The sequence below is a fragment of the Lissotriton vulgaris genome, chromosome 5 (genome assembly GCF_964263255.1).
Source record: "Lissotriton vulgaris chromosome 5, aLisVul1.2, whole genome shotgun sequence".
NCBI lineage: Eukaryota > Metazoa > Chordata > Amphibia > Caudata > Salamandridae > Lissotriton > Lissotriton vulgaris.
In genome coordinates this window covers 849,025,515-849,039,395 of record NC_141693.1, presented here as the reverse complement: position 1 = coordinate 849,039,395, position 13,881 = coordinate 849,025,515, and the positions used below count along the sequence as shown (strand labels likewise).

Here is a 13,881-nt window from a genome sequence, read left to right as displayed (position 1 = left end):
AATAGATAGTAAGACAGATAAAAAGTGTAAAAGGAAGTAACTGAGAAAAGAAAAATGAATAAGGGAGCAAAAGAAAGAAGAAATAGGAAGAAGACTAAAGCAGAGGTTAAGGGAGATTGTAAATGGATGTTGAAAGTAAAAAGAAGGACAGTTAAGTATGGGAATGTCAGGTAGTGACGGAATCAGAGGAAAAGAATAGCAGTGATTGAGGGAAAGTAAATATCAGTGAATATAAGTAAAGAGGGGTGAAAGAGGGTACATGTAAGTGAATAAGGGTAACACATGGGGAGTAATAGAGACAAACAAAAGAGAGAGTAAAAGTAGGACTGTCACAAAGGGACTAAGTGAACCAGTAAAAAAGGTAAGTGAAGGAGTGTGCATAGGCAGAAGTACTGAAAGAAATTGAATGTGGTCGGAAGTAAACATGGAACAAAAGAATAAGTGAGGGAAGCAAAGTAAGGAAATAGGGGTGCGGTAGGGTGACAGAAAAATAGTGAAAATAAAACAAAAGGTGATAACAAAAAAGATTTTGTAAACACACTTACCATATAATCAATGCAAACTTGTATCTATGAAAGATAAAAGAAAAAACACGTTATAATTTCTTAAAAATATATAATAAAATAGAAGCAACAGTTCATGAGGTTTAAAAATCTACAAAAGTTTACTAAGAAATGATGCAATAGTGAAGGATACAAAAACAGAAAGAAAGTAATGTAGAAAGAGAAAAAAAAAGGAAAAAGAAATAGAAAGAGAACAAATTCCTAAAGGTAAATAAGATACTAAAAGAATGTAAGATATCAAATCAAAATCAGTAAAGATAAGAAAATAAAAGAAAAATGAGTGAAAAGGAGAGAAGTCTGATTGAGAAACTATAAATAAAAAAGAGGAATAGAAGATGATTGAGAGTGAGTGAAGTAAAGTAACAGAGTGAAGGGATGAAAGGAATGAAGTTAGTATAGAACGATGGATAAAACAGGAGTGAGAGAGTAAGTACACAGAAAGACAAAAGGAAGAACTAAGTGAACTACAGTACAATGGATGCGAAAGAAAAAAAAAGGAGAAAAAGAAAGAGAGGGTTAGGAAACTAAAGCAGTGGTACTGTGAGAATATGAAAAAGATAAAAAGTGGTGGAAGGAACAGAGGAAATGCAGACAGTTCCTATTAGATTAAGAAGTTGTGAATGAAGTGCACTAAAGAAACAGCGATGAAAAAAGAGTGTAAATTAGTAAAGAGAGGTAAATAAGGGTGAAAAAGAAAATGAGTATAAGACAATGTGAACACAATATAAATTACACAATGCAAACTACACAATAACTTCTACAATATGTTACATTATTTATTTTTGCTGTTCTCAGAATATATTGAATTTCACTTAAATTAGTGAGATCAAAGTCTTCATCATATAACAGCGGGAAAAAAAAAACACAATCTAAAAGATTGTGTTTAAAAAAACCCATTCAAACATACATCTCATATAAGTACACTAATCTTTGATTCACTTACTTTTCCGTGAGACCAAATTGCAGATAGTGAAGGTCCTTTTGGTGGAAAAAAGTCTGCTGTGCTCTATAACTTCCATTTCATCGACTTCCTATGAAAAAAGATCTAACAACATCATATGTTACACTTTCCTCACGGCCAATTTGTGTCACATATATCAGTATTTTTTACTTTGAGATCCACTTAAAGTATCTACATGAGATTGCAGATAGTGAAGGTCCTTTTGGTGAAAAAAGTCTGCTGTGCTCTATAACTTCGATTTCATCAACTTCCTATGAAAAAAGATCTAACAACATCATATCTTACATTTTCCTCACGGCCAATTTGTGTCAGATATATCAGTATTTTTTACTTTGAGATCCACTTAAAGTATCTACATCAGATAAATAATTTAAAATATTAGATAAACTAACTAACTAACTAACTTTTATTAACTATTCCCGTCTTCAAAGGCCAATTCCCTTTACTAAAACTTTGGTTTTAAAAACACTAGATAAGAATTTGTAGAGTCATAAGGCAAACGTTGTTTATAAGTTAAATGAGAATCATTGCAGTAACTCCATCCATTTTCAGATTTTAAGTAGCATGTATAATGTCCTGAGGTGGTCGAAGATCCATCATGATAAATAATAGCTTCAGTTGTAAAGGTCCTTCCAGAAATTGATAACTGAGAAGCCACAAAATTTTTGATAGAAGTTGTCAATTTAGTTCCATCAGGTCTACATCGTTGGAAAACTAAAATAATATACTGCCCATACCTTTGTATAAATAATGTGGACAGCATTGTACAGTTACATTGGGTACACACCATATTATGATCTTCTGCTTTAACTAGATTTTTAAAAGACACTGATTTACAGTCTGGTAAAGTCAAATATATAAATCTTTCAGTGTCTATTGTAGTAGTACTTGATAAACTACAATTGTGGCAGTCATGCTGCCATTGATAAGAAAGACTGAAAAGATTATCTACATCTACACCTTCATCTTCCAAAACACCAAACATATACATTAAAAATTCCTGACAATCCTGCTGAATGTTCTGTGAAAATTTATCTTGACCAGAACACAAATCTAAAATATTTCGAATTTCTGTTACACTTTCTATTTGTGCTGTAACACTGCTACATTTCTGAAACACAGAATTCAATAAACCACACAATCTTTGATCCCGATTTTCAACAATCTGTTCTTGTAAACTTTTAAGAAAAAAAACAACATTAACCACTACATTAGCATAGCAGTTGACACCAGAACTGTTTTCAAACTGAAATCCAACAACATTTTCTCCACAATTCTTTTTCTTCCTGTTTTCAATTACAGTTTTCTCTACTTTTTGTCTTTTTGCAACTACCTCACTACAATTATCCTCATTTCTTCTTTTTCGGCCTACCACACGTTTTTCAAACAGAGGATATTGAGGCAAATGTGGAGCATACTCTCTTCTTAACCTATTGTATTCTTTAACACAATCTAGATCGGCAGAAATCTTTGTCTCATCACACGCAATCAAGTACAATCCTGATAAAGTTCTGACTCGAGATAATGCCACATATGCCATACCCTCTTTAAACACAGATCTTCCAATGTTCACCAATGCACTATCTACACTTAAACCTTGAGATTTATGAATTGTCACTGCATACGCCAAACAAACAGGAAACTGTTTTCGGCGAACATATAAGTCTTTTACAAGTAAAAATCTAGCAGAACAACGACTTATTTGTTGTACTTGTTCAATGCCATCAAATTTTATTTTTAAAAATTCAATTCCATCTCTATTTCTGTAATTCACAAAATCAACAACATAACCCATTGCTCCATTTACCAGACCGCTTTCAACATTTAAATTCCTTCTCAAAATGATACGACAATTTAAACACACATTCAGAGTCTTTTCAAAACCAGCTGTTTTTGAAATACTTTTCTCCAATGAATGCAATTTAGTTTTCAAATTTTCTGACAAAACAATTGTTGCACCCATATGCTCTATTTTATCTATTGCTTCCAGTTTCACAATCTCTTCATTTTCTAAGTCTAACATTTTTTGGTTGAAGATGGAACATTCTTGCAGAGTTGGCATCAAACATATCCCAGATTTCTTCTCAGTCATTTTTTTAAAAATATTCTCTGGAAGAATGTTTTCATTTGGATACAAATTTGAAATTAATCGACTATGCAAAGCTTTTTTCCCTTTCTCAGTCATTTTTCCAATTCTTACATCTTGTAGAATATTTTTATAATCTTCATCCTTGGCCTGTCGCATATTTTGAAGCAGTTCAGCATATTTAAAATTTAGCCATATATTAACATTTCCAATGCTTCCAAGGGACTTCCTGGTATCTTCATGCGTGAGCATTTTAAACACTGGTTGTCCTTTTACTGGAGTCAACTGCAATAGATCTCCAAAAACAATAATGTGTTTTCCTCCAAATAACACATCATAGTCTGTTTTAAGAATTTCTTGCATTCTCAAATGCACAAAAGCAAGCATTAGATTTGAGACCATGCTTACTTCATCTATGATAAGAAGTTTCATTTTCTTCAAGACTCTTGAAACTTCAGAACACGCATCTCCAGATAGCTTGTTGTAATGCAATTTATTATCATGTTCAACTGGCAGCATCAATAAACGATGTAGAGTAATCCCTTTAATGTTATGTGCTGCCAGACCAGTTGGAGCAGTTACAACACAAGACAGTGGTGAATCAGTCCTTTTCTGCAGATAACTTGCAACGGCTTTAATTAGAAAACTTTTTCCTGTCCCCGCTTCTCCACTTACATACAGTCGGACAGGGTCAAATAATATACATGAGCACTCTTTTTTCTCATGTCTGAATCCATGTTCAATCTGCTCTGTGACTTCATCATATATCTTTTTCTGCTCAATGTTTAGTTGCGTTACCAAATCTTCTAAGTTAACTCCATCCTCTTGAGCTTGTTCCATAGCTCTTTCCACCTCATCCATGGCAGTGGCAGCTTCATTTTGGATAATTGGTCCTCCTAGTGGATCCTGGCTCAATGAAGTAGAACTCTGACTATCTTGAGAACTGTTTCTAGCTATCTCTTCAGCAATTGTGGTTTCTTGCTCCATTTCTTCATTCAACATTTGCAGATAATTTAGAAAAATAGGACATTCTATGGTATCCTTAGTTGCATTAAAAGAGTCTTCATAACAGAGAAAATCTCCAAGTAGTTCCTCTTCTGTACGCCATGGCTTAAAGAGTTGCAAAAGAGCTAAATAGTAAAATTCTCTTTTGTCTGGAACTTCACAACTCAATTTTCGATGATTAATCAAATGGCCTTTTTTCTGCTTCACTAGACATCCTTCATAGCCAATGAGTGCATATTTTCCATTATTGATATCTTCTGTGATGTTCCTCTTATAACTGTAGTTTTGAAGAACTTCATACAAACATGTGTTCTCAAGGTGAGTACTTCTATTTGGATAGTATGTATCCAACATATTTGTCTTCAAAATATCTGTACTGTTTGGTTCTTTTTCCGCCAAATATTCAATTTCTTGTACAGATTTCAAAACTCGGTTTCGTGTTGCAGCAAGACCAAGACTCACCCAAATGATTGTTCTTGATTTGGCATAGAGACTTGCTGATGATAACCGATCAGAACATTCATATGCTCCAATTTCTCGATGCGACAACATCTTCAGACTGAAACTGTATAATTTCTTGCTTAGACTCTTTTCATGTGAAATGTCCTCCCACATTTCCTTCAGTTCTGTCTTTTCTTTTTTGGTGATGTAAGATGTCACATATCGAGCCACAGCAATAGAGTTGTCAGCAACGAACTGAATATCCATGTTAGCATTCCACATGGACAAAATCACTGGGTTGTAATCGTTGATGTACTTAGATTCTTCATTTCTTTTCAAATTATATGTGTTTTTGGGAGATTTTCTCGTCACAGTATGTCGTAGAGATGACATCAAATTATTTACTCTTCCCTTAGAAATCACTGGTCGAGGAAATGCAAAACGACATTTCGTGTAGTACTTTTCCTTGTTTTTAAATTTTCGACGACAGTACTTTCCACAACGATGAGATTGAAAACGTAAAACTTGTTGCCTTAAATTGTTTTCTTCAGTAGATTTTGGAACAGCACATGTTGAATACTCTTCAATGAAACTCATCACTGTTTCATCTGAATCTGATCCAAATTTGGGTGCATCTTTAATCCACAACAACATATGTATATGAGGAGCACCTCTCGCTTGATATTCCTTCCTCCAAAAGAAATCCAAAACCTCTCCAAGGGGAGGATTTTTTTTGTTGGTAATAAAAGACATCATAGCTTCAAATCTATGATTAAAATATCTGCAAACATTCACTGGATCTAAAGAACACAGTTCTCCTGGTGTTTTCAATTCTATATTTGGTATGTTTTCATTTGCCTCTCGTAGAAATTGAAGTAAATCGTCCCATGCATACTCAGCACAGCTAAGAGTGAGGAACCATGTAGGAGTTCCTAAGTTTCTTAGCATACATTTCAATTCTCCATGACGACGAAACCAATACTCATTGGTTCCACGTTGACATGCCATGAGATTGATTAGCTGAGATTCCAAAATACTGTCTTGCAGATTAACTTTCTCCATAAAGTCCCTTGCACATACATTTTGCAAATGAGGTCCACTTTTTAATATATGATTAACTGCATAAGAAAGCCCAGACAAATCACTTTCAAACAGTAGATGAAATAAATATGGAATGCATTGACGAAACCTTGGATCTTCTGCATATAATCTTAGAGTCCGGTATTCAGCTGCAGGAATTTGAACTGGTCGATCATCATATCGTCCACCACAACCTGTTGGAAATAATTGTGGAAAACAACGAGCTTCCAAACTTTCTTCCCATACACTAATGGGACTTCCTTTTGCTGCCTTCATTTGAAACAAGTCAATTGCATTTCCCATTACTTCTTTGGAATGCAAAGGATGAACAGTATAATGTTCATATATTTCTTCAGTTCTAGACACATCAACTTTTTCAATTTGACCAACTGAAGAATCACTATCTTCTTCTGTAGCTGTTTCCTCTACTCCAACACTTACATGTTTGTAGTACTCATTGTTTTTAACTAAATACAACGTTGCCTTCTTGACTTTTTTAACATCCACTAAATCTTGCCAAATTTTCTTACTCTTTGTTGGAACCCCATTAACTAGAATAACTAAAGGATCTTCTTCTACTCTTTCTACACCAATTGTATTAATATTTTTCTTTACATCTAGAGGCAAATAAACAACTCTTCCCTTTAATCCTCTCAGTAAATCTGATGGAGGCAATTTCCCTGTCTTAGGCTCCATGCGTACAATAGCCTGAAAAGGATGGACACATTGAATCAAAATAGATTCATAAGTATTTAGATCCATCAATTCAGAAGGAATATCTATCAACTGAAGATTATTATAAACTGCTCTTGCAGGCATTCTATTTTCATTTAATTTTTTCAAACAATAAGTGCAAATACGCTGATCCAAACTCAAATCAAAAGAATTCTCCACCAACAAATAACTTACAAAATCCTCCCATTCACTATTATTTTCCAATTCACTTTTTGCATATAAATCAACTAACCTAGTCTGAATTTTATAATGAGTCCGTCGACAACACACACAAGTTACATTAGGCCTCTCACTTGATTTCACCTTAAACTTGATAATTTCCTCATCAAACTTTTCAATACTTGAAATTTGTCCATTATCTTCTGCATTACCATCCATTACTATATCTATTTCTACACTGTCCTCTTTGTTCCCAAAATAACAAAACTCAATTTCTTCACAAATAGTCTTCACATCCACTTCAGATCCATGCAAAAGAGCACTATTTAACTGTTTAAGCTTAAGTGCAGGACTTTTTGCATAATACAACTTCCTCACTAATTTCCTTACGTTATTATGATGCACTGCTAACATCCTAAAATGATGAAAAACACTCCGACAAACTTTTCTAGAAAGACATGCTAGTGAATGCCCTTGCAAACCTGTGCTTTCTCTCACTGTGCAAGGATCTAACTCTTGCAGGATCTTCATTTTTTGTTTGAGACTTTTTTTACTATATGTACGTAAGAAATTTCGAAGCAAATCAATTGATTCCTGTCGCACACTACAAATACTACTGCATTTCCATGTGTACACTGGACCCTTAGTACGTCTCCCTAAAACTTCATCAGCTAACACCTCTTCTGCATCTCTAGATACAAGTTTCTCTTTTTCCATCACACAACTATCTTTCACCTCATATGCACGACCACTGGTGTCAACCGCATGCACCAAATCATTTTCCTGAAAGTAACTCTCCTCATTAAAAAAAGGCTCAGAACTTGAACTATGCATCCATTCACCAGAAAATACTTCACAAAAATTACTCCGATTAATAATTCTTTTCCATCTACTGTTCGATTTGAAAACATCCATTGCCTTATTAAGTATCCTAATTCTATTGATTATTAAAATAAATAATTTTTTCTTAACTTCAAAAGCCTGATCAACAATCTTTTCTACACTTTTCTTTTTCTTGTAAAAAGCAGCTTTTAGTTTACTTTTCTTTTCATTTTTTAGCAAATTTAAAACTACCCTATTGCGAAACATTCGCCTACGAATGTCCCTAAAAACATTTACCCTTCTATTGCTAACCATTCTCTTCTCTCCTGGTCCAATGGAAACATTTTTTGTGGGCTTCTCTTTCCTTTTTAGATTTGTTGACTTTTTCTGTATATTCACATTAGCAATTTCATTTTTTTTCCTACGACATATGTTGCGAAGAAAAGACTTAATTGGCTTACCAGAAGCTTTTCTGGTGTTTTTTGAAGTAGTTGTTGAAGAGGATTCCATAAACTCTGTTGTTGATGTTCTCCTTTTCCGTATGGTATTTTTGATATTTCTTTGCCTTGAAGGCATTTTTGCTTCCTTTTCAGAAGTTGATTTGAATCTGTTGTTCTGTTAAAAAAACACATGAAAGACCACTATTAGCAAACAACAAAGTAATGTTAAAAAGCAAACAATATAAACAATAAATTGCAACATATTTAAGTTTATACAATAGCAACTCATGGCTTTATTTTTAAAGGCCTTGCGCCACCAGTGCGTCACTTATTACCCATGTTTAAAGTCAAGCATCAGCTGCACATGGCATTCATAAATAAGGGCCAAATGCAAATACCAATCAATTGCACCCAAAAATCGATTTTTCAATAACATGTAAGAAACACTGCGCAAAACCTAAGTACAACCACTCAATATCATCAAACAAAGTCAGGGTCTGATTTATAAAGGCCTTGCGCCACCAGTGCGTCACTTATTACCCATGTTTAAAGTCTTGCATCGGCTGCACATGGCAATCATAAATAAGGGCCAAATACATATACCAATCAATTGCACCCAAAAATCGATTTTTGAATAACATGTAAGAAACACTGTGCAGAACCTATGTACAACCAATCAATATCATCAAACAAAGTCAGGGCCTTATTTATGAAAGCCTTGCGCCACCAGTGTGTCACTTATTACCCATGTTTAAAGTCATGCATCAGTTGCACATGGCAATCATAAATAAGGGCCAAATACATATACCAATCAATTGCACCCCAAAATCGATTTTTCAATAACATGTAAGAAACACGGCGCAGAACCTATGTACAACCAATCAATATCATCAAACAAAGTCAGGGCCTTATTTATGAAAGCCTTGCGCCACCAGTGCGTCACTTATTACCCATGTTTAAAGTCATGCATCAGCTGCACATGGCAATCATAAATAAGGGCCAAATACATATACCAATCAATTGCACCCAAAAATCGATTTTTCAATAACATGTAAGAAACACGGCGCAGAACCTAAGTACAACCACTCAATATCATCAAACAAAGTCAGGGCCTTATTTATGAAAGCCTTGCGCCACCAGTGGGTCACTTATTACCCATGTTTAAAGTCATGCATCAGTTGCACATGGCAATCATAAATAAGGGCCAAATACATATACCAATCAATTGCACCCAAAAATCGATTTTTCAATAACATGTAAGAAACACGGCGCTGAACCTAAGTACAACCACTCAATATCATCAAACAAAGTCAGGGCCTTATTTATGAAAGCCTTGCGCCACCAGTGCGTCACTTATTACCCATGTTTAGAGTCATGCATCAGTTGCACATGGCAATCATAAATTAGGGCAAAATACATATACCAATCAATTGCACCCAAAAATCGATTTTTCAATAACATGTAAGAAACACTGCGCAAAACCTAAGTACAACCACTCAATATCATCAAACAAAGTCAGGGCCTTATTTATGAAACCCTTGCGCCACCAGTGCGTCACTTATTACCCATGTTTAAAGTCATGCATCGGCTGCACATGGCAATCATAAATAAGGGCCAAATACATATACCAATCAATTGCACCCAAAAATCGATTTTTGAATAACATGTAAGAAACACTGCGCAGAACCTATGTACAACCAATCAATATCATCAAACAAAGTCAGGGCCTTATTTATGAAAGCCTTGCGCCACCAGTGCGTCACTTATTACCCATGTTTAAAGTCATGCATCAGTTGCACATGGCAATCATAAATAAGGGCCAAATACATATACCAATCAATTGCACCCCAAAATCGATTTTTCAATAACATGTAAGAAACACGGCGCAGAACCTATGTACAACCAATCAATATCATCAAACAAAGTCAGGGCCTTATTTATGAAAGCCTTGCGCCACCAGTGCGTCACTTATTACCCATGTTTAAAGTCATGCATCAGCTGCACATGGCAATCATAAATAAGGGACAAATACATATACCAATCAATTGCACCCAAAAATCGATTTTTCAATAACATGTAAGAAACACGGCGCAGAACCTAAGTACAACCACTCAATATCATCAAACAAAGTCAGGGCCTTATTTATGAAAGCCTTGCGCCACCAGTGGGTCACTTATTACCCATGTTTAAAATCATGCATCAGTTGCACATGGCAATCATAAATAAGGGCCAAATACATATACCAATCAATTGCACCCAAAAATCGATTTTTCAATAACATGTAAGAAACACGGCGCTGAACCTAAGTACAACCACTCAATATCATCAAACAAAGTCAGGGCCTTATTTATGAAAGCCTTGCACCACCAGTGCGTCACTTATTACCCATGTTTAGAGTCATGCATCAGTTGCACATGGCAATCATAAATTAGGGCAAAATACATATACCAATCAATTGCACCCAAAAATCGATTTTTCAATAACATGTAAGAAACACTGCGCAAAACCTAAGTACAACCACTCAATATCATCAAACAAAGTCAGGGCCTTATTTATGAAACCCTTGCGCCACCAGTGCGTCACGTATTACCCATGTTTAAAGTCATGCATCGACTGCACATGGCAATCATAAATAAGGGCCAAATACATATACCAATCAATTGCACCCAAAAATCGATTTTTGAATAACATGTAAGAAACACTGCGCAGAACCTATGTACAACCAATCAATATCATCAAACAAAGTCAGGGCCTTATTTATGAAAGCCTTGCGCCACCAGTGCGTCACTTATTACCCATGTTTAAAGTCATGCATCAGTTGCACATGGCAATCATAAATAAGGGCCAAATACATATACCAATCAATTGCACCCCAAAATCGATTTTTCAATAACATGTAAGAAACACGGCGCAGAACCTATGTACAACCAATCAATATCATCAAACAAAGTCAGGGCCTTATTTATGAAAGCCTTGCGCCACCAGTGCGTCACTTATTACCCATGTTTAAAGTCATGCATCAGCTGCACATGGCAATCATAAATAAGGGACAAATACATATACCAATCAATTGCACCCAAAAATCGATTTTTCAATAACATGTAAGAAACACGGCGCAGAACCTAAGTACAACCACTCAATATCATCAAACAAAGTCAGGGCCTTATTTATGAAAGCCTTGCGCCACCAGTGGGTCACTTATTACCCATGTTTAAAATCATGCATCAGTTGCACATGGCAATCATAAATAAGGGCCAAATACATATACCAATCAATTGCACCCAAAAATCGATTTTTCAATAACTTGTAAGAAACACGGCGCAGAACCTAAGTACAACCAATCAATATCATCAAACAAAGTCAGGGCCTTATTTATGAAAGCCTTGCGCCACCAGTGCGTCACTTATTACCCATGTTTAAAGTCATGCATCAGCTGCACATGGCAATCATAAATAAGGGCCAAATACATATACCAATCAATTGCACCCAAAAATCGATTTTTGAATAACATGTAAGGAACACTGCACAGAACCTAAGTACAACCACTCAATATCATCAAACAAAGTCAGGCCTTATTTATGAAAGCCTTGCGCCACCAGTGCGTCACTTATTACCCATGTTTAAAGTCATGCATCAGCTGCACATGGCAATCATAAATAAGGGCCAAATACATATACCAATCAATTGCACCCAAAAATCGATTTTTGAATAACATGTAAGAAACACTGTGCAGAACCTATGTACAACCAATCAATATCATCAAACAAAGTCAGAGCCTTATTTATGAAAGCCTTGCGCCACCAGTGCGTCACTTATTACCCATGTTTAAAGTCATGCATCAGCTGCACATGGCAATCATAAATAAGGGCCAAATACATATACCAATCAATTGCACCCAAAAATCGATTTTTGAATAACATGTAAGGAACACTGCGCAGAACCTATGTACAACCAATCAATATCATCAAACAAAGTCAGAGCCTTATTTATGAAAGCCTTGCGCCACCAGTGCGTCACTTATTACCCATGTTTAAAGTCATGCATCAGCTGCACATGGCAATCATAAATAAGGGCCAAATACATATACCAATCAATTGCACCCAAAAATCGATTTTTCAATAACTTGTAAGAAACACGGCGCAGAACCTAAGTACAACCAATCAATATCATCAAACAAAGTCAGGGCCTTATTTATGAAAGCCTTGTGCCACCAGTGCGTCACTTATTACCCATGTTTAAAGTCATGCATCAGCTGCACATGGCAATCATAAATAAGGGCCAAATACATATACCAATCAATTGCACCCAAAAATCGATTTTTGAATAACATGTAAGGAACACTGCACAGAACCTAAGTACAACCACTCAATATCATCAAACAAAGTCAGGCCTTATTTATGAAAGCCTTGCGCCACCAGTGCGTCACTTATTACCCATGTTTAAAGTCATGCATCAGTTGCACATGGCAATCATAAATTAGGGCAAAATACATATACTAATCAATTGCACCCAAAAATCGATTTTTCAATAACATGTAAGAAACACGGCGCAGAACCTAAGTACAACCAATCAATATCATCAAACAAAGTCAGGGCCTTATTTATGAAAGCCTTGCGCCACCAGTGCGTCACTTATTACCCATGTTTAAAGTCATGCATCAGCTGCACATGGCATTCATAAATAAGGGCCAAATACATATACCAATCAATTGCACCCAAAAATCGATTTTTGAATAACATGTAAGGAACACTGCACAGAACCTAAGTACAACCACTCAATATCATCAAACAAAGTCAGGGCCTTATTTATGAAAGCCTTGCGCCACCAGTGCGTCACTTATTACCCATGTTTAAAGTCATGCATCAGCTGCACATGGCATTCATAAATAAGGGCCAAATACATATACCAATCAATTGCACCCAAAAATCGATTTTTCAATAACATGTAAGAAACACTGCACAGAACCTAACTACAACCACTCAATATCATCAAACAAAGTCAGGCCTTATTTATGAAAGCCTTGCGCCACCAGTGCGTCACTTATTACCCATGTTTAAAGTCATGCATCAGTTGCACATGGCAATCATAAATTAGGGCAAAATACATATACTAATCAATTGCACCCAAAAATCGATTTTTCAATAACATGTAAGAAACACGGCGCAGAACCTAAGTACAACCAATCAATATCATCAAACAAAGTCAGGGCCTTATTTATGAAAGCCTTGCGCCACCAGTGCGTCACTTATTACCCATGTTTAAAGTCATGCATCAGCTGCACATGGCATTCATAAATAAGGGCCAAATACATATACCAATCAATTGCACCCAAAAATCGATTTTTGAATAACATGTAAGGAACACTGCACAGAACCTAAGTACAACCACTCAATATCATCAAACAAAGTCAGGGCCTTATTTATGAAAGCCTTGCGCCACCAGTGCGTCACTTATTACCCATGTTTAAAGTCATGCATCAGCTGCACATGGCATTCATAAATAAGGGCCAAATACATATACCAATCAATTGCACCCAAAAATCGATTTTTCAATAACATGTAAGAAACACTGCACAGAACCTAACTACAA

At 35.6% G+C, this 13,881-nt stretch overlaps 1 long non-coding RNA gene across 1 annotated transcript; it reads right to left on the bottom strand.

Annotated features, from left to right (window-relative positions):
• Positions 1–546: 546 nt before the first annotated feature.
• On the bottom strand, positions 547–8,338 carry LOC147711684 (uncharacterized). Its single transcript, XR_015295716.1, has 3 exons — positions 8,314–8,338; positions 1,507–1,608; positions 547–569 (listed from the first exon to the last, which is right to left on the bottom strand). It is a non-coding gene; the product is annotated as an uncharacterized LOC147711684 (long non-coding RNA).
• Between the last annotated feature and the right edge of the window lie 5,543 nt (positions 8,339–13,881).